This window comes from Melospiza melodia, chromosome 12, assembly GCF_035770615.1.
Source record: "Melospiza melodia melodia isolate bMelMel2 chromosome 12, bMelMel2.pri, whole genome shotgun sequence".
Lineage (NCBI taxonomy): Eukaryota > Metazoa > Chordata > Aves > Passeriformes > Passerellidae > Melospiza > Melospiza melodia.
Window position 1 is genome coordinate 1558138 of NC_086205.1, and position 21647 is coordinate 1579784.

Consider the following 21647-nt stretch of genomic DNA (forward strand, 5'->3'; position numbering starts at 1 on the left):
GGGTGGCTGCCAGGCAACCCTGGCTCTGAGCAACAGCGTCTGCAGTGGGGCAGGAAACTCCCAGCTGATGGGAACAAACAATCTTGCTGACTGCAGAGGCCAGGACAAAGCTGAGTGGTTTCCTTGGTGTCCCCCAGCCCTTGCTGGCCCCAGGGGCTGATGGCATTTGTGCTCCCTCAGGTTCATGTCCCCACAACAACAGCATGGGGGTGCTCCCCCTGCTCTGTGCAATGCAAACAGGGGCTGCTGAGCCAGTGCTGCCGTGTCTGTGCCTGCAAGGATAGGGCACCTGTGTGAGCTGGGGGAGAGGCCAGGGCTGCAGAGGGGGGATGTTGTTGGCAGCTCCATGAGGACGCTCTGGGACGCTGCCCTGGGCTGTGCAGCGCACTGGGGATGGATCAGCCGCTGCTCTGCTGCTCCTTCCCGTCTGCCCCAGGGCCCTTGCAGAGCACCAGCTGTTGGTGTCCTCAGCTGCCACGGCATCCCTCAGGACAATGTGGTGCCAGGGCTGTTCCTGGTTGCCAGGTACAATTGCAGTGACACTCGTTGGTGCCACCAGGTGCCATGGCAACAGCGATGGGGACGTGTTCCTTGGTTTGGTGCAATGGCAACCAGTGCCAGGCCCAGTTGTGATGGTTGGTGGCCTTGGGAAGCTGCCCTGGGCCCTTGCTCAGGGCTGGTGTCAGTGCCCAGAGCCAGAGGGGATCCCTTGCTGGGGGCTGTGCCATGGCCACCTGCCCTGTGCCGCGCTGGCCGCTCAGGCACCAGGAACCAGCAGCCACCGGCACTGCCAGGGCCAAAGGCCAGGTCAGCCAGACAGAAAGGGACAGGGCTGGGCAGTGTTTCCATGGCAACCGGCACTGGGGGGACACCTGGGTCACCTGGCCTGGCAGTTGCCATGGAAACCCCTGGCAGGCACTGAGGGCACAGCCCCTGGCACTGAGACACTGCTGGGCCGGGTGCTGAGCACAGGGCTGGGCACGCAGAGATGGTTTTGTTCTTGCTGAGCTGCACCACAGCCAAGGTCTGTCCTGCCCCTCGTCCAGCCACGCTGGGGAGGGGCTGGGGCTGCAGGGGAGCTGGGCAGGGGACACAGCCAGGACAGGGGACCCCAACTGACCCCGGGCATACCCCAGACCAGAGCACATCATGCTCAGGGTGTGAAGGGGGGGAACAAGGAGGAAGGGGGAGGGAGGGCTTTTGCCTTCCCAGGTATCACTTAAGGCAAGAGGGGACCCTGTTTCACCAGTGGGCAGGGTCACTACCAAAGACACAGACACCAACTTAAGGAATTGTGTCATTTATCTCATGCACAGCTGCCAAGAATTACAAAAGGATAAGCTCAGCAAAGCACATCATCATTAGCAAAGAATTACAAAAGAAGCTCAGCAATCCATCATAACCCATCATTACATTTTGATGACCAATCCCTTCGTGAAACACTAGAGGTGTTTGTGGCAGATATAGATTCTGGCTGACTATCAAGGTACACCTTACAGACATCAGTAGTACTTTAGTGACACTGTTCTTCATTCTTTTTTCTCAATCTCATTCCAATTAGGAACAAGAATTCTGTTGTCCATGGAGCTGGCACCTTTTTAATTCCAGATTAATGCCCCCAGGCCCTTTGCTGTTCAGCTTTACCATGCTGTCTGTGGCTTACAAGGCTTGGGGGGCCCTTTCCCCTCTGGCTGGAAGGGGCCGGGTCCCAGTCCCTGAGGGACACCCAGGCTCCTGGATGGAATTCCTGTGCAAGTCCCTCAGTGTCACAGCAGCCTTCACATGGAGCCCCGTGGATCAGAGCATGTTCCAAAGGGGCCCTTGGGGCAGACAGGGAGATCTGGTCTGGCAGGATGTGTAAAACAATATCCTGGCAGATTTACTTGTTCTCACACAGAATCCTTGGCTGCAGGGACACATTCCCATTGTTCCTGCCCAGGTTCCAGGACTCAGAGTTGTCTTTCCTAGGAGCTGCTCCTTCAGCTGCCTCGGGAGGGCCTTTTGGCCTCGGGACCCACACTCCACAAATGGTGGTGACTGGAGGTGGATCTCCTGTTTTCACAATTGTTCTTAAAATTGCAAGATCAATAATTGTGCTACCTGTCATGGAGTTGAATAATCCAATCTTGTTCACTATTATTTAACAGAATTACTGTAATTTCTCCTGGATATTCTGCATCATTTCCTCCTGCCATGACAGGAACACTTTGCAAGGCCAAGCTCCAAGGGAGCAGTTACCAAAGCAAAGTGTCCTGGAGGAATCTGAATTCCTATTTCAGAATTGACAGCTCTCATTTGCTTTGAATTTTTCCTAATGAATTCCAATGCATGAAGGCCCAGCCCTGCAGCCTCTGGGCTGGCCCTGCCAGGGGCCATCACAGCCAGAACAATTTCCCAGGCAGCCCAAGTCTCACTGCCCATGGCTGGATTTGCAAATTGGGGGCAGCCCTGCACAGCCAGGGGGTTTCCATTTCCCCAGTGGGCCATTGTGAAGGGCATGGAGCACATCTGGGAGATGGGTTCTCCATGGACAAAGGTTCCCATCTCCTCATCTTTCCAAATGCTCTTTTAAGAACCCCTTCACCCTTTCAACCAATCCTGCAGCTTGTGCATAGTCTGGTACATGAAAAACCCTGCAGGCAAAATCACTGTATTTTTCACAGGAACAGACAAAGCACTCTGCATCACAGTATCAGCAAATCCTGTAAAAATAGCCAGTTTCCTCCCTTTCTCCCTTTTTCATTGTATACAATCTCACAAAGTTGACCACTGACATTAGGGTCCTGGCCAATCCTGTTCTGTAGGGTATTTAGTGTTACATCCCTGAGCAGCCAAAGATACCAGATTAGTATTTTCAGCAATATTTCACATTATTATATTATTATTTTGTACGTACATATTGATATAGAAATATATATAGACATATATATAAATCTATAAACATAAGTATGAAGGTCTTATTATACTTTGAACATGTATAGAGTTATTTATTATATTGAAATTTCACTTGCATAAGTGCATCTGAGCTCAACATTAAAACCTTCTTCTGTTGCTCCATAAGCAAGAGAAAATTTGTTCCTTCTGAAGGTGCTGTTCCCAATGCACTCTTAACAAATTCATCTTTGTCTGCCCAAACCCAAAAGTTCTTTTCCTTTTCCATGTGCAAGTTTTGGATGCATTTGAAGCCATCCAGGGGTGCAGCTTCTTTTACCCGAGTGCCCCACTGCCCACACAGGGATCCAACCTCAGCCCACTCCAGAGCCAAGGAACTCCAGGGAAGGGCTTCCCAGCTGGGAATTTCTGATGGGACTGATTCCTCACATTTACATTGAACAAGTGACATTTTGTTGGCATCTGGCCAGACTGTGCCAGTTTTGTTTTGCCAGTGGGCAGGGTCAGCACCAAGGACACAGACACCAACTGAAGGAATCAGCGTCATTTCCTGCAGTTCAGAGCAGCAAAGAATCACAAAAGGAGCAGCTCAGCAATGCACCCAACCATCCCCACCAAAGATTGCCTGCAGTGATTAAGAAAGATCCAGCAGCATTTACCCTCAGCCTTTACCATCCCCCAGACCCATACAGCAGCTGGGGAAGCTGTCACAGCCAAGGGCTGCAGAGCCACTCCTGGGCACTGGGAACTCCTGCAGGTGCCTCCAGCCCCAGGTGAGGCTCCAACCCCGCTGGGAGAGGGCCCAGCTCTGACAGTGCTGAATGAACAAACTGACAGCACTGCTAGTGTGGCAACATCTGCTTCCATCCTCCTCTTGGGTCCCTCCCAAAGCCTGGCCAGGGCTCAAGGAGGAACCAAGGGAGCTGACTTTGACCATACAGCCCCAAACAAGGCCAGATGTCAGATTTCATGGCCTTGTCTGGCTCCTAAATACACAAAGGTCAATCCATGTTTCACTAATGAGTGGCTACATCTATCTCAGTGCTAATAACCATGCATATTTCATCAGGGAGCAGATACAAAGATAACCTTTGCTTGGAAGGTTCATCCAGAGGCCACCTTTGGCTCAGGGCCTGCTGTCCAGGCCTCACTCAGGGCTGGTGTCCAGGCCTTGGCACTCCAGGGACGTGGTTTAGTGCTGGGCTTGGCACTGCTGGGTGAGCGGCTGCACTGGGTGAGCTCAGAGGGCTTTTCCAACAGAAAGGATTCTGTGATTCCATGATTCTATCCACTGCATTCAGCTGGAGCTATTTTAGCAGCATTACTTTGCTCCAAAAGTTCCCTCTTGCCCAGCTCCTGTGGCCTGAGGCTTCAGCTCCTTCAGCTCCTGGTGCTGAGCTGCTCATGCTGAACGAGACGGCTCGGAGAGAAGAACACAGTCCATGCAATTCCTTCTGGGACACGGAGAGGGGAGGCTGTGCAAACAGGAGCATTGTTTGCTGTGGCCTCCTCTCTGCCCTTCACGCCTTTCAGCACTTTGAACCAGCCAAGAGCTTTCTCCAAGAGTGCAATGGAGCAGCTGCTCCTGCTCCCAGGCCTGGCTCTCTCCAGTCTCTGCCCTTGCCTGGTTCTGTCCCTCTTGCTGTGGCCTCTGTTCCCCCAGGGCTCGCTGGCTGCTGCCCAGGACTGTGGCACTGGCACAGATCCAGTGCTCCAGAGCCTCCTTTCTGTGCCCTTGCAGCTGCCTGGGCACAGCAGCCTTTTCCATCTGGAAGCTCCCCATGGACAGGGAGTGCCCAGCTCCGTTCCCTGCACAGCCTCCAGGAGCCCAGGGCTGCCATCTCCAGTCCCTGCTGGCACTGGGGGCTCCCAGGTGCCTCAGGCTGCTGTGACACTGCTGCACACGGGAGGGAAGAAGGGCAGGGGCTGTGCTCAAAGTCAGCTCCATGTGCTGCTGCTGCTGCTGCTGCTGCTGCTGCTGTGGGGTCATTTGTGCAGCCCTGGCCCAGAGTCAGGGACCAGATCCTGCCAGTCTCTTCCAGCCCTGGCTGCTCAGAGTTTGGGCCTTGGAGCCTCAGGTGGCCAAAGGCAGCTGCTGCTGGTCCCTCTGTGTGCCCGTGTTCAGCAGTGCTGCTCCATCAGTCTGTGCCCAGCAACGGGGAAAAGCCTCAGCCCTGCAGGGCCAGGAGCTGCCGGGCTCTGCCTGAGCAGCTCAGCCAGCAGGAAGGGAGCTGCTCCAAACAGGAACCAGGAGCAAAGGACATTCCTTTTGTAGGACGTGTTTTCTATTAAAAGGAAAAAAGGGGAAAAAGGAAAAAAAGTTGATAAATTGTAAAAGATAAGCATAAAATCCAAGTGTTAGTGAAAAAACATAACATACAGTTAATGAAAAAAAACCATAAATGCCAAGTTACATTCTTTGCATTAACAGGTAAATGATCTTTTCAAAAAGAGAACTCAGTTATTTACAATGTAAATGTGCCGACAGCATGGATCCATCTTTGTGACCTCAAAAGCCTCTTAAAAGATTTTGGGCTTTGTTTCCAACACTGGTATTTGAAATTGTGGTCAAAGCAAGAGGAAATTGCTTTGTGCCCTTCCAGCTCCACGCAGGACTGGGAATGGAAACTCTGTCAAAGCCCAAATCCTTTACAAGATGACCTTCCTTCTCAGCCTGGGAATGAGCTGCACATTCCCTTTGAAACTGTCAGGGATTTCTTAGAGACACAAAGTCCCACTTACGGCTTTTTCCTCTGGTTTGGAAGTGCAGAAGGGCAGTTCTCCATCCATCAGCTCCAGACTGCACTGCCTCAGGAGCACGGCCCACTCACCAGCTTTGGCCCACTCGTGGCACTGCTAGAGGAGGAAGAAAGTGCAATTGCACAATTCCAGCCAATAAAGAAGGAAGAATGGGACAGACAAAACACCCTGTACAGATCCAGGTGCTCAGCTGGGACTGTGGAGAGTTTGGGTCCTTGCCAATTGGATCTGTGTTCCTAGCTGCAATCTCTGGGCCTGCAGCACAGTCTCACTCACCTGCCAAAGCAGAAAGCTCAGGCACTGTGCTCGCAACGGGCTCGTCTGATGCAGAGCTGTCAGAGCAATGTGAGGGCAGAGCCAGCCCTGCTGAGCCCAGGGCTGAGCCCAGCAGAGCCCTGGCAAAGCCCAGAGCAGCCTCAGCACCCGCAGAGCCCGGCTGCAAGGAGAGAAAGCAGAAAATGCCCGTCAGCTGAGGGTTCCTGTGCCCTTGTGCCAAGGCCTGCAGTGCCCAGAGCTGTGCCCAGAGCTGCCCATCCCTGCTGCCTTTGGCAGCAGAGCAGGAGGGCAGGACACGTGCCCAGCCTGCAGCCAGCCACGGCACATCCAGCCCTCAGCAGCTGCCCAGAGCAGGATGCTCCTGTGCTCGCTGCCATCTCACAAAAGCTCTGATCCCACCCTGCCAAGCACACAGGGACCCACCTCACACCAGCCACGGCTGCAAGGAAAGCTGCTCCCAAACCATGGCCGCAGCCTTCTCCAAGGGCACGCCCCATCCACGCCACAGCTGCTCCCCAGCACTTCCCCATCCACACTGGACCACCTCGAACGCTTTCTCTGGAAAAACAAACAACACATTATTGAAAAGAGATTAGATGCAAAAAGGGAAAGCAAGAAAAACGGTAAAAACTCTTATCTCTGTCAGGGCCTTGAGGAACGCCCAACCCCTACATGCTAGGGAAAAACCCAGCCATGGCTGTGGGAAGCCCACACTTTCTCTCTTCCCCCCTGCACTGCCCCCCAAAATCACGGTGACCCCAAAGTAAACAAGGGCAGTGGAGCAGCCCAGCCCTTCCTTGCCTGCACAGCAAAGCAGCCCCAGCACGGGTTCTGGAGCCCCACCTCTGCTCCCACCATGGGGTTTGTTTGTATTGGGCGTGCTGCCCCAGCCCCAGCCCCAGCCCAGGGCATGGGGGGTGCTGGGGGCTGTTGGCAGGGCCAGGAGCCCACTCCTATTCCGTACCCACCCTAGCCCATCCTCCCAGCCCTGCCAAAAGCAGCTGGGCAACGACTGAAGAATGAGTTGCATCTGCCCCAGCAAAGGGGGAGCCTTTGGTTCCCAGCCAGGCTGGGTCATGCCGAAATCTGGCAGAATTTCCTCCGGTGGGGACTCATCTGCAAATTCCCTGTGGAGTTTGGCTTTGAAGAACGTGCCAGAATCAAAGTCAATCACCTTCAGCCTCCCATGGCCAGGCTGAGGAAGAGCTTGTCATCCTTGATGTCACCCTGGCTGTCTCCAGCAGCAGCAGCAGCAGCAGCAGCAGCAGCAACAGCAGCAGCAGCAGCAGCAGCAGCATCCCCACCTGGTACAGCTTCTCCAGGGGCTGCTTCTCCTTCCCTGGGGGCAGACCAGGCTCTCGGGGCTCTGCCCAGGGCCCCAGCTGTCAGGGAACCAGGACAAGCAAAACCAGCTTGGATGGCAGCAACCAGTGCTGGGCAGAGCAGCTCAGCTCCAGCATATGGGCTGCGTGCTCCCATCCCATGACCCCGGTGCAGTGACACAGGCAGCACAAAAAGGGCTGGGTTCCTTTGCTTCTGACTGCCACGGCATGTGCGTAGCTGGAACTTACCAGGACCCTGGATACTCCAGGCACCTGGAGAACCATTCCCAGCAATTGGGAAAATCCTAGGTGCTCCATCCACCCATAGATGAGGTCTCCAAATTTGCCCCCAAATTGGGTCCAGCTTTTCGAGGCCAAAAAGAGCAAGTCCAAGTGACTTGATATTTTTAGCCCAGAAAGCCCTTCAGCTGATGGCACACTTCACAATCAGCAGGGGACACAGCTAGGCCAAAGCCCAGACCCTAGCTGGGAAATGAAGAAAAGAAAAATCTTAAAGAAAAGGAAAATTACCCCTGGCACAGGTTGCCCCAGCAAAGACAGCCTCCCAGATCAGCTCTCCTCCTAAGTCATCCGGCAGAGCAGGCACCTGAGCCCCGACAGGCGAGGCCGAGCCCTCCATGCCCTGCGCAGCTGATCCTGCAGCCTCTGGATGGTGGAATATCGCCCAAGCTGTATTGCCAGGAGGTCATGCAGTGTTTCAAGTGCCAGCTGCGACACGGCACTGCTCGTGTCCTCCGTCAGGCGTTCCAGGGCTGCAAGAGAGAGGAACAGAGGCACGGTCAGAGCCGGATCTGCGGGGAGCCCAGGAGAGCCACCTGCCAGGGCCGTCCCAGCCGGCTCTTGCCATGGCCAGGAGGGAGCAGGGAGCAAGGGGATCAGCCCGAAGCTGCTGGCCACCAATGGCACACGTGGCCCTGAAATCTCACGGGAGCAGAGCCCTCCGCAGCCGGGGCAAAGCTTGCAGCTCTCCGCCCGGCAGCCCTCGCTAGCAGCCCGCTGCCCTCACTCACCAGTGCAGATCAGCTGCAGCTCTTGCTGCTGCCCCCTCAGGCGCCGCCCGGCCATGCCTGTGAACACAGAGCCTGTCACGGCCCCAGCGGCACAGCTCCCTGCCGGCGGCGCTGCCGGCGCTGTGGCCACACGGGCTGCTGGCCCGGCAGGGCTCAGCCCGGCCCTTGCCGCACGCTGCCGCCCCAGGGCACGGCTGCCAGAGGGCGGCGGCAGCAATGCCCGGGCCAGGCGGGGCTCCACGGCGCCGGGCCCAAGCAGCAGGCAGGGCTGGGGCTGAGCTGAGGCTGGCCGGGGAGGGAAAGGGCAGCCTGGGCTCGTGGCTCACCCATGAACCTGACGGCCGCCTCTCGCAGGGGCTCCTGTGAGCTCTGCAGGTAGCGCAGGGCCCGGCGCAAGTGCTCGGCCGCTCGGCTCCTGTCGTCTGCCAGCTGCAGAGAGCGGCAGGAGGGAAGGGTTGGTGCGGGCTCAGCCCCTGGGCCGGGCACTCCCTGCGCCCAGCCCCGGCCTCCCCTGCCCGCACAGCCCTGAGGCGCAGCCAGCAGCCACTGGCCAAGGGCTCCCAAGGGCAGGGGGCAGAGGGCCGGCTGCTGCCCGGGGAGCCGCGGTGCCAGCCCGCAGCCCCGCCGGGCCAGGGCTCCATGGGCACCCGGCTCGGGCCCACGGGAGCCTGGAGCAGAGCCCGCACGGCCCAGAGAAGGCAGTGGCGTGTGGGGCTCAGGCTGACGGCCCTGGCTGCAGTGCTGGGCAGGGGCGCAGCTTCCAGCCGCACCCACTGAGCAGCGCCGCCAGGGGGCTTCTCCAGCCTGAGGCTGGGGCTTGCAGGCCATCCTTACCAGGGCCTCGCCGAACCTCCAGGTCTGATCCAGCTGCAGCATGTGTTGGAGATCCTTCCTGTGCAGGAATGTGGCTGAAGAATGCAGCGTTTCCCGGGAGTCCTGGAGAGCAGCAGAGACCTGGAGATGGCACCAGAGCCCAGAGCCCAGGACCCGCACAGGTCCCTGTACCAAGGCCAGGAGGAGGCTGCAGCCCACGAGGCGCCAGAGCAGGAGGCAGCCAAGCCCCCCTGCCAGGGGGCCGGCAGCAGCCGCTGAGTCCTCACCTCTGCCACAAGCTGGTTCTCGTCATGGCAGTGGAAGAACAGTGGGAGCAGGCTCTGGCACACATGTGACTTCAGGGCTTTTTTTTCCTCTTCTGGCCAAAAATACAGCATCTCTCGGAAGATGAACATGGAGCACACCTGCACCTGGCTATCATCCTGTATGAAAGAAAGAAAAGACCTCAGCATCGGCTGCTTCACACCCATCTGGGCACAGGCCTGAAAATGCACAGGGCACAAAGTTTGCAGGCAGCAGCCGGTGGCTGTGGCTGGAGGCGCAGAGCCTTACGTTGTCAAAGAGCGGCAGGAGCGCCTCAGCCAGCTGCAGGGCAAGGGGGCTGGCTAGCGGGGCACCATTGCACAGGAACAAACGGCTGAGGAGAATCATGGTCATCCTAAGCATGTTGCTGTCATTTTCCTGCAGCAGCTCCACGAGCCTTTCATGCAAGCTCCACATTCTTATTGCAGCCTGTGTGGAAAATGAGTGTGTGAAAGGCCATCCTGCTGCCACAGGGTCCAGAGGCCAAAGGCCTGTGCCAAAGCACTGGAGCAGCTGAAGCGGGAGGCAGGACAGCTGGGAGCAGCTGCCTCAGCACCCCAAGGCCAGGCAAGGCCAAGCGACTGCCTTGCCCATCCCCACGCTGGCAGCATGGCTTCAGCCACTGCCCTCTTCTCACCGAGACACTGGTGCCAAGCACCAGGAGGCCTCTGAGTGCCAAGCGACGCATTTCCCTGCACTCGCTCTGCAGGTTATTGGACATGACCTCCAGGACGCTGTCACGGCATTCATTCAAGTTCAGGCAGTCTAGGGTCTAAAAGGCACAAGGCCAGTGATGGAGGAGCCGCACAGGGCCAGGCCCAGGCAGCAGCACAGGCCGCGGGCACCGTCCCGGGCAGCTGCAGCCCTGAGAGGGCACAGAGCCGGGAGGAAGCTCAGCCAGGCAGCGCTGGCCTTTAGCCTCACCTCCACAAGGAACGCCATGGCAGCCAAATCCCGGGATGGCGTGTCTTTGCAGAGCAGCCCAAGCAGGTGGAATGCAATCGCGGAACACAAGGCTTCAGATGTGTGGTGCATTTCTCTGATAGGAGGAAATCGCAAGCAAACCCTGAGGCAGCAGGGCTAAAGCTCTCCCAGGACTGACTCACAGAAGTCTGGCCTTTCTCCAGCACCCTGCAAGGGGGAGCTGGGCCCTCTGGGAGGTGGCTGCTCTTGGGCACGCCCTTCTCCCAGCCTTTTGCAGTCTCCTTGGCCGCCCCTTGGTGACAAGGCCTTGTGGCCCAAGACCTCGGGCCCCACTGTGTGGGGCACCCCAGGCACAGGGCACAAATGCCAGGGGCAGCTGGGGAGCAGGGGGTCTCACCTGGCCAGCATGCCCACAGCACAGTGGTGGGTGTCAGCACAGAGCAGCGTGTCCCAGCCATGCTTGTCTTCCATTGCCACCACCACATCCTCATAGTGCAGTCGGCAGAGCAGGGCCTTCAGGGTCTGCTCTGCAAAGCTGTGTGCAGAGAAAAGCCCAGGTCACGCTGGGAGCACTGGCTCCTGCCCTGGGCACGTGGCAGGGACAGGAGGACTGGCATGGAGCACCTGTTGGGGCTGGTGGCAAGGCCATGTTGCTGCTGACATCCCTTCCAGCAGGTATTGGCCGCCTCTGGCATATCGAAGGTGCTGAAGAGCACTTGGAAGAGCAGATACACAAAGAGGTGGGGGAAATGCACGGTCACCACATGTGGGACGCAGGGCATCTGGAGGATCTTCCACATCACCACAGTTGCCTGCAAAGGACAGAGCAGCCCGAGCTCAGTGCCGAGGTGTCCGTGTGGCAGGGCCCGAGCGTGGCAGGGAGAGGCCAGCGGAGACGCAGGGGGAGCACGGGGCCTGGTGGCTCTGAAGCTGCCCCTGGGCCAGGTTTCAGCCCAGCAGGGACAGGCAGTGAGACACTGGTGGAGGGAGGATGGAGACCTGATGGAGAGGTGAGCTTGGGCTAAGCAAAGGCCAGTTGCAGAAACTCACAGCCAGGGCAAGGACAGCCGTGTGGTCCCCATCGGAGGTGCACGTTCTGTGCTCTGGCCAGTTTGCCAGCACGTCAAGGAGTACGAGCATGGCCGTCTCTGCAGTCCTACATGAGCACATGATGGTCTTCCACATGGTCAAAGCAGCTCTGTGGGGTTAGAGCTCTGTCTCAGGGGGGTTTGGGACACAGCACTGTGGCCTGGGCCGCAGTGGGGAGCTGAGCTGGCTGCCAGCTCTGCCTCTGCCCACTGGCCCTCAGCATGCAGGCAGCCCAGCCCCGTGGGGACTGGCCCCTGAGGAGCAGGGAGGGAGGATGGCAGCAAGGTGGGGACTGGCAAAGGGAGGAGCCAGAGGGCCCTGGAATTCTCTGTGTGTCAGACCACTGGGATAGGCTGTACAGAGTGATGGGCTGCTGAGCCCTGAGCCTTGTGGGCCTGTGGGCCCTGTACCTGTCACATGATGGGGCCACACGCAGGAGAGCCATCACCACATCTGTGGGCTGTGCCTCTGTGAGATCCAGAAGGGGCCTGTGCAGGTTGTACTCAGGAAACTCATTGGCCACGAGCCACTGGTGGATGTACCTGACCATGGCGGGCACCTGAAGAAGGCACAGGGAGACTTGGAAAGCTGCCAGAGGGAGTCATGTGCCCAGCTGCCCCAGAAAAGTGCTTCCCTTGCCACCACACTGCCATGGCCTCAAGGCTTACAGTGAGCAGCAGGCGTGGCTTGGGAGGTCAAGCAATTGCTGGGAGGATGGACGCCAGGCCACGGGCTGCTTACTTGCTTTGGAGTGGAAGGCCCCTCCTCCACAAGCATATCCAGCAGGGCAGCACTGGTGTTGGTTTTGAAGATGGGAGGGTACACTCTGACCACGGTGCCCATGATGCTGGTCTCTTCCTCCCGAATCCTCTTCATGAATTTGCACACCATCTGTAGCAGATGGGCAAGAAGCCGGGGATGTTGCATGGAGTGCTCCACACACGGTGCTGGGCTGAGCAGGGACAGCAGGCCCAGCCCAGGTGGGGGTGGCTGCGGGTACCTGCGCTGTTCTTCGGAAGCGGCCACGGGTGCGCTCCTGCTTTTGTGAGTGCTCCAGGGCTGCATCTGGCAAAGAGCGAGCACAGCCAGAGCTGAGGGGCTGCGGGAGAGGCCGGAGAGCACGGCCCAGACCTGCGCTCCCCAGGCAGGGAGAGCCCTGGGATGCTCCAGGGGATGGAGCACGGCCACTGCGGGGTGTCTGCCCGGCCACTCTTCCATCCTGTCCATGGGCATTTCCCCAGGGGATGGGATGGGATGGCATGGGATGGGATGGGATGGCATGGGATGGGATGGCATGGGATGGGATGGCATGGCATAGGGCCAAGTTGGCTGCAGGCTCCAGCCCTGCAGCCCAGCTCAGCCACTCACCCTCCTGCGGTGGTTGGAACGGCACCACCTCTTCGGTCTCCTGTGCTGGAGCAGCACCAGGGCCTTCTTCCTCGTCCTCCACGCCGACCAGCTTGGGCACTCTCGGGGCTCTCTGGTCCATGGCTGTTTGTGGAGCGCGCCCCAGCAGCGATCCCGGCCCGTGCCGCTCCTGCAGGGCCTCCTGCGCCTTCCCTGCGGGCGGGACGCGGCGGTCAGTGCTCGGCCCGGGGCCAGCAACGGCCCCCGAGCGCCCCTCACCCGCCCCGGGCCGGCCATGCCCAGGCGTTCGTTCTCGGGAACGCGGCACGGGAGGCTCGGGGCTGGTGGCCGCGCTGCCGAGCGGCGGAGCTCGGGCAGGGGAAGCCGCGGCGGAGGCGGCGGGAGCGGCCGCGCCGCGTGTGTCCTCTGCGGGCCGCGGGAGGAGCCCGGGCCGGGGCCGGGACTGGACCCTGCCTTGGGGCCGGGGCCGGGCTCGGGCCAGGCGGAGGCAAAGGGCGGCGATGCCGCCCCGGCCCCTGGCACTGATTCCCGCCCGGCAGCGCCACCGCCAGCACGGCCAGAGCCGGGCGGAGGCGAGACCGCGGCGGGACGGCCGGGGCCGGGCACGGGGCAGCCCCGCCCGGGGCCGGGGGCGGGCCGGGGCATGGCCCGGCCCGGCAGGGGAGAGGGAGGCGGGGAGAGGAGAGGGACGCCGGGCAAGGGACTCTGAAAGAAGGGTGCCCGACAGCGGGAAAGGGAGAGAAAGAGAAAGAGAGAGAGAGAAAGACTATTCAAAACTATCTGCTTTGCTGCTGCTGCCGCTATTGCTGCTGCCGCTGCTGCTGCCGCCGCTGCTGCTGCCGCCGCTGCCGCCGCTGCAACTGAAGCACCGGGGTCGTTCGTCCCCGTGTCCGTTCCCCGCTCGCCCCACGAGCCCCACGTTCGAGCCCCACGAGCCCCACGTTCGAGCCCCGCGTGCCTCGGGGACAGCCCCTCCGTCTGCCCAAACACGGGAACTTTGCAACGCTGAGCCCGGATGCAGAGCCCTGACTCCTGCACGCTGGCACTGCGATCCCCTGGCTTGCTGCTGTGCATTGTCCTTGCTGAGGGGCAAACACTGCCAGGCCACCTTCCCTTGGGGTAGGATTCCTACCTGACCCGAGCACTGCACTTACATCTCCAGTGTTGATTTCCAGTAAAAACAGGGGAAGGAAAACTGCGTCTGGCTCATGGTATTTTAGTGTCTAAAAATCCCTAAGTCACCTGTCTTCGAGGTGAGGTGCATCTGGAATTACAAGGATGGAGAAGTAGTGCAACATGGAAAAGGGGAGCATAGAAATTAATAGAGGAAAACATCTTGAATTGTTTCTTTCATTTTCTTTTCACTTCTGGAAAGCTGTTTCAGTTTTCCAGGAATCTTCTCCTGTCTGCTCTTCCCAAGAATCTCTCACGGAGAACAAGGTCAAGCTTCTGTTGCAAGATTTGCCACCAGGAAATTAGGCCACTGGTGAAATTTTCATGATGACAGTTTGTGCTGGTTTAGGGCAAATTTTGTGAAGAAATCTCCAAAAGGGGTCTGTCTAGAAAGCAAGTTCAAGCGGCCTCACCCCCTATTAGTCAGGAAAAGACTTCCCTTGAGAAAAGTGAAAAAACCCCAGTTTATTTAACAAGTGAAGTATTCACAAGCATGAAAAATGAATAATATTAAATAAAACCTCGGAGAGTGCTGAAGAGATGGCAAATTCAGAAAGTCCTTTTTGGGGGTTGCAGTTGGCTCACTCGATCTCTTCTAAGTCCCTTTGGTGCTGGAATGCAGCATCCCAGACCTCGGTGGGTCACAGGTGTGAGCTGCTGCCGGTGTTTGTCTGGTTTTCAGTCCAGAGCAGGTTTAAACAGTTCCAAGAAAAAAGGAAGCCACAGTCCGAGGAACTTCTCTTCCTAAGCTGGCTAAAACCAAATTACTAGACCTGGGCTGTGAAGGCATTGGGAAATTTCCAAATCTGGGCACTGGCGGTCCCAGCAAACACCAGAGCTGGATGGTGTCATTGCCAGGGATAGAAATCTGCCAGATTTGGGCTCTGCTGGCACCGGGAAATTTCCAAATCTGGGTACTGATGCAGCAAACACAAGATGTGGGTGGTACCAGACCCAGTAGCAGGAAGCTGCCACAGGTTTTAGCTTTCTGTGCCAGCAAATTGCTGGACATGGGTGGTGCTGGAACAGGGAAATTTCCAGATCAGGGCACTGGCAGTGCCAGCAAACACCAGTGAAAGCTTCTGGTCCTCGTCTGGACCGTTGACCAGTGGTTTCCCAGAGAACCAGCTCTGGCCACTTTACAGACAGAGACTGCTTTCATCTGGTTGTCTGGAAACAGAACTTTACTGAAGGCAAACACAACAAACAGGATGGCATGCACATGAGTACAGAGAGCAAAGCAGAAAAAGGCCTGGGTCCAGGGTCTAGCAGGAATATTTATACATTTATTTATGGGGAGGAGTTAAGGTGGGATCTGAGGGAAGGATCCAAGAGGAAGGAACGATTAAGAATATTACAATTTTGCAGCAAAAAGTAACCAATGGTAGCAAAGAGAACTCAGAACTTTCTAGTAACAATCTGCATAACTGAACAAGAGGATTATGGGCGGGAGCTCCTGCTCACCCTAAAGAGGGTTTTCCCACAGCCTTAAGCTGTGGTCTCATTCTTTTAAACCTACCCAAACACAGCAGATCTGGGCGCTGCCAAGTTTGGGCTTTCTTTGCCAGAAAATTGCCGCTTCTGGGTTTTGCTGGCACTGGGAAATTGCCAGATGTGGGCACTGGCAGTGCCAGTGCACACCAGATCTGGGTGGGGAATGTGCCGGCACCGGGAAATTGCCAAATGCGAACCTTCACTGCCAGCAAATTGCTGGAATTATGCTGTGCAGGCATCTGAAAAATTCTGGATCTGGGCACTGGCGTCGTCAGCCAACATGACATTGGGTTGCTTTAAATACCTTTTAAATCCAGGTATTTGCTTGATTTAGGCTTTCTTTGCCAGCAAATTGTTGGAATTGGGCTGTGCCAGCACCGGGAAATTGCCATGTTTGGACACTGGCAGTGCTGGAAAACACCAGATCTGGGTGGTGCCGGCCCCAGGTATTTGCCAGGTTTTGGATTTCTGTGCCAGCAAATTGCTGCACTTGGGCTTTGCCAGCACTGGGAAGTTTCTGCATCTGGGCAATGGCAGTGCTGGGAAACTCCAGGTCTGGGCAGCAACAGAGCCAGCAGTGGAAAATTGCCAGATTTCGGGGTTTTTTGCCTGCAAATTGCTGCACTTGGGCTGCACCAGCACCAGGAAATTTCTGGATCTGGGCACTGGCAGTTCTGGGAAACACCAGTTTGTGAGAGCCGAAATGAGGGATGTGGGACTCCAGGTGGCTCTTCAAAATGCAGTTTATTGTATCCAAGGTGATACAGCAGTCCAGGGTCGTGGGTGACAGAGCTGTGCTGCAGCTGTCAGCTCCAGCTGCAGGCCTGGAGACCCTTAGTTTAGGTTACAAATGCATTCTATACCTTTCCTTGCTGAGCATCTTAATACAGTAGAACTAATCTATACCTTAACTTTTACCTATAGCCAACCATAACTACTATAATTACCATATTCATGTTACTATTCTCCAATCACTAAAAGCTAGTACATTACAGTTTAAGCTAAAAATTGTTTTCCAGTTTTCTTGCAGTGGAAAGTTCTGAGACCTTTTTTCTACTTGCAAAATTTGCTGACTTGTTTGCCTGTGCTATCTTTCTGCTTGGTAAAAACATATTCTTGTTTGAAGTGGGTTTATCCTTTGCTCTAAGTCATAAAACCCCCTTCTAACTAACATACACTTTGCCTTCTTAGCTATCCAAAAAGACTGACTCATCCATTCTTTTCTTTTCTATCAAAACTTGCTTTAATTTCTATTCTTCTTCAGACATTATATTCAAAAATCTTTCAGCCAAGCATACATATCTATGAGACTTTCTTGTCAAACTGCATCCCTGTATAGTGCTCAAGTGCCTGAGACCAAGAGTGCCTGGACAATGGGGACAGTTCTTTTCTATAGGAAGGAAACCACAGAACTCCAGGGTTTTGGAGGCACATGAGAAGCAGTCCCCAGAGGCCAAGGCAAGCCATACCTGCCTGTCATTGCAGCTTTTGTCTGAAAGCAGCCCCTGGATATATGGGGAGATTTAGGGTGGAATTCCGTTTCAGCCATGGGTTCCTGGACAAGAATGACAGTTCTCCATAGGAGGGCAAGGGCCCCTCACAGCCCCTCACAGTCGCCCACAGCCCCTCACAGCCCCTCAGGGCCCCTCATGGTCCCTCACAGCCCCAGGCCGGGGGCTCCTCCCAGAGGAGGAGGGGTCGGGCCTGGTTGTTCTCCTTTCATCAGTCCCTTCACAGCCACGAGTGCAGAAAGACTGAAATGGAGCCTTTCCCCAGCATTTCCCTCGGGGTTAACTGCGGGCTGAAGCTCTGTGCTGGCCCCGGCCCCAGCACCACCATCCCTGCAGCCGCCAGGCCTTTGCTGTCCCCCCGTGTCCGTTCCCTGTCCCCGAGTCCCGCCCGGCTCTGGCAGCAGCAGCAGCCGCAGCGCAGGGGGCGCCGGCCCGGCCCAGCCGGGGCTCCCGGCCAGGAGCAGCAGCAGCGCCGGCCCCTTCCCGCCTGCTCCTGCCTCGGCTGCCAAGGGCTTCTTCCAGCTCAATTCTGGAGCAGAGCAGCAATCACCCACACACAGCCCTGACTGCTCAGGGCCCGCCCGTGCTGCCCCGAGCCGGCCCTCAGAGGAAGAAAGGATCGGGTTCCAGAGCTGTTTTCAATGCTATTTTACTCACCCTGAGCTGACAGCAGGAGGCTGCTGGTGCCTTTGCCTTGGCAATTGGAGATCACGGCTGCTCTTGGCCCTCTTCTGCTTGCCACCTGAATTTTATCAGTACAACAGCACTTGCCTCTTTCAATCACTGCTACCCACTGTGCTTTTGTGATGGTGAACTCAGTGTTTTTGTCACAGGCATCATGATTAGCAGAGATTGAAATGTTCACAAGTCCTTGAGCACTAAGTCGAGGGGAATGAAAGCCTCACAGACCACTTTTGCAGCACTCAAACACCGCCCTGCTGCTGCTGCTGTTGAAATAGAATCAACCTACAGAGACCATCACAGAAATTGCCTCTGGAGTGGCAAATCAAATGAAAAAATCCACCAGGAGAACGAAAAACCAGAACTTGACTGCCTTCATTGCTTCCTCAGAGCAGCAGAAAATGGAGATGCCCGGAGGTATTTTGCACTGCTGCTGATCCCACTTGGAGCCCAGCTCTCTGCTGAGTCCCAGTGGGACTCCTGAGCCCAGCCCAGGGAGCTCCCACAGTGTCCTGGAGATTCTTTCTCTGCCTTCAGTCAGGCTTGCATTCCCCAGCAAGTCCCCAACAAAACCCCCTGTTCTCTTGGGTTAGAACAGGCACAATGAAAAACTCAGCAATGGCACAATTGCCCAGCCCACAAGGAAAAGAAAGGACAAGTTGTCAGGGAATCCAAACATTTGTCTTGCTTTGCTGCAGAAGTCGTGCTGCACTCATGGTGTGGAAAGCCAAGAGAAGCTGCAGTTGGGGGCACATCTTGTGACAGAAACTGCACCTTGTTCTCCAGGAAAGGTTCTTGAAAAGGGCAGACAGGACTAGCGAGAAGATTCCTGAGGAAGTTAAACAGCTTTCCAGAGGTGAAATGAAAATGGAAAGGAACAATCCGAGATGTTTTCCTCTATTTATTTCTATGCTCCCCATTTCCATGTTGCACTACTTCTCCATGCCATGAGTTCCAAATGCATCTCACCTCTAAGACTGGTGACTTAGCGAGTTTTAGACACTGTAAAATACCATGAGCTACGCACAGTTTGCCTTGCCCTGGTTTTGTTGGAAAGCAATGCTGGAGCCATCAGTGCAGTGCTTGGGTCGGGCACGAATCCTGCAGGCGGGGAATGTGCCCTGGCAGTGTCTGAGCCTCAGCAGGGACAATGCGCAGCAGCGAGTGAGGGATTTGCTGTGCCCCGTGCAGGAGTCAGGACTGGATCTGGGCTCAACACAGCAAAGTTCCCGTGTTTGGACAGACTCAGGGGCTGCCCCGAGGGCAGTGAACGGGAGAGTTCCTGGCTGGGAGAGGCCCCAGCAGAGGAGATGATCTTGTCCCTCCTCAAGGCCCTTTAAGGGTCTTCAGGCCGCTTTGCAATGGAGGTTTTCTTTTATGAGAGTTTTTTTGGGGGGATCCCACCACTCCAAATGTGTTTTTTCCTTCCCATTTTAGGGTTTTTGTGGGGCTGCAGCCACACAAGCCCCTTCAAGGGGGGATCACGACAGTTTTAAGAGGCATTTTTATGGGGCCCCCACTCCAAGCCCCTGCAGGGGATGTTTTGCCTCCCAGGGTGGTTTTTGGGGTTCTCTCTACTATTGCCACTTTAAGGGCCCCCACTATGATCGGGTCCCATGATAAGTCCCCTTAAAAGGACAACAGCACTCCCGTTGATTCCAGACACTGGAGCCCGGGAGGGGGAGTTAGAGATCCTGGGAATGTTTAGAGTCCCAAGGGATTTTGGGGGTCCCAGGAGGGTTTTAGAGTCCTTGGGTGATGACGATGGGGACTCAGTACTGGGTGTAAACTGTTGTGAGGGGTTCCTGGGGAGGTTTTGTGTATACTGGTGGTTTTGGGGGGTCACGGTGGATTTTTTGGGGGTTCCCAAGGGAGGTTTTCTGGGGTCAAAAGGGGGGATTAGGTGATGCCAGGGGGAATCCAAGGCTGTTTTGGGGTACCTGCTGTCCTGGGTTGACTATATGATGCTTTTATCCCCAGTCGTCTCATTCTCTTTATGTTGAATAATAAGTTTTGCACCTTTAAGAGTGTTCCAGAGAGTGAAGGGTGGGGAGAGAAGAAGCACGCAGTTTGTTTTCAGGCACTGTACTCCACTCCTCCACATTCCTCCTCCTGGACTGTTGTTGTCTGCGGACAGACAGTGGGACGGAGCTCTTCTGCTTTTTTAGTTAGTGTTAGCTAGCTGAGGCAAAGAAGTTCCCTGGACTTTTTTTTTTTTTTTTTCCCCTTTTCTTTGGACCTCTTGAAACTGCTCTGGACTGAACACCCAGGAGAGCACCAACACCTGCAGCTGTGGCCCACCAGGCCAGGCCTGGCCTGCGACACTTCCAGCACCAGAGGGACTGATCAGAGACTGAGTGAGCTGCAACCCGAGGACAGGGTTTTCTCAGTTTGTCATCTCTTTTAGAGTGGCAAGGGGTCTCATTGTTTGATATTGTTTTGGTTTTATTGTTTAATAAACAGTATTTTGCACCTTTCTCCAAGGAGGTATTTTTTCCTCCCGGACCAGTTGGGGGGAGGGGCCGATTGGATCTGCTTTTCCCACCGGAGCTCCTTTGGGGGATTCTTCCCCAAATTTGCTCTAAACCTGGACAAATACATCTATTGGCGCCCAATGCACGGCTGGAAAAGGTGGAAAAAAGCTCTATTATCTGTGCGTTTGTTGTTGTTAAAGCAGTTAGTAGCCATGCTGCTTGAATACGTACTGTCTCTGGGGGTGAAAGCCTTCATGGGGCTCTGGACTCTAGACCTTTTTGAGGTTTCAATACATTTCTGGTCACTAGGATTATTGTCCATAACATGTAATTTTTACGGTAGAGGGGTACGGATTGGAATAGCTGTTGTGCTGGCCTTGATGATAATGATTTATAAAGCGTTTACAAAGATACTGGCCTCTGTTTATGATATGTATGGTTTATGGTTTCTTCATCCTGCCCTGCATCCCAATTCCAGTAGTACATTTTGGGAATTTATTAGTAATTACACTCAGTCTGTTAAAGGAGGAGCCAAGAATAAGACTTTCCAGCCTTTCCTTCCCTTCTTCTCCTTTGGATCTGTTATGTCACTTTTTGAGAATGTTCAGTTTCCGCTGAATGTTAAAGAGACCTCTTTCTGGTATTTAATCTGGTAAGCTTCCTCTATATGGTCTGCAGCTTCTCTAGAATGAGGGCTGAGATATCCAGAGGAGCTGGTGAGACCCCTGACCCTGAAGCAGATGCAGGCGTGAAAAATCCTGAGTGGTGTGGAAAATGGGAAAATATAGGCCAAGCCCTGAAGGTATTTTCTAATCCTGTAGACTGGGGTTTTCCACAGGAACAAATTCAGAACGCAGCAGAAGTGGGGAAATACCTAAAAGAGAAGTGCCATGACGATTCTCAGGAGAAAAGGCTAATTGCAATAAGCTGGGCCCTGGCCTATGCTTATCGCACTTTGTTAGATACTGTTGGGCAGCAGACAGAGGCAGGGGGGCAGGGAGATAAATCAGCTATCCCAGTCACTCAAGCTGTAGCCAACAGCCCAGGCTCGAAGCCAGCAGCCAAACCAGATAGTGAGCCTAAGCCATCATCTAAACCCATGGCTGTTGCTACCAGTACTAGAAGTGGGAAATGCATGGAAAAAACTAATCGACCAGTGGATGATGATGATGATGGTGATACAGAAGGAACCTCCATGCCTCCTGACATAAAATCAGGAGCCCAAGCAGCAGGAGCAAGATCAGACGCAAATGTTGAGTCCTCTTCCCTGAAGGACCTACGTGGCTTACAGAAGGATTACACCCGACAACCTGATGAATCCATAATTAGTTGGTTAGTTCGGCTCTGGGATGCTGCAGGCAAGGCTACAGTTCTGGATGGCACTGAAGCCAGGCATTTGGGATCCCTGTCACAGGATCCTGTCATCGACGAAGAAATGGTGAGGGGGGCTAATCCATGCAGCCTCTGGTCACGGGTCTTGGACAGTGTTGCACAAAGATACCAGTGTGCAGATGA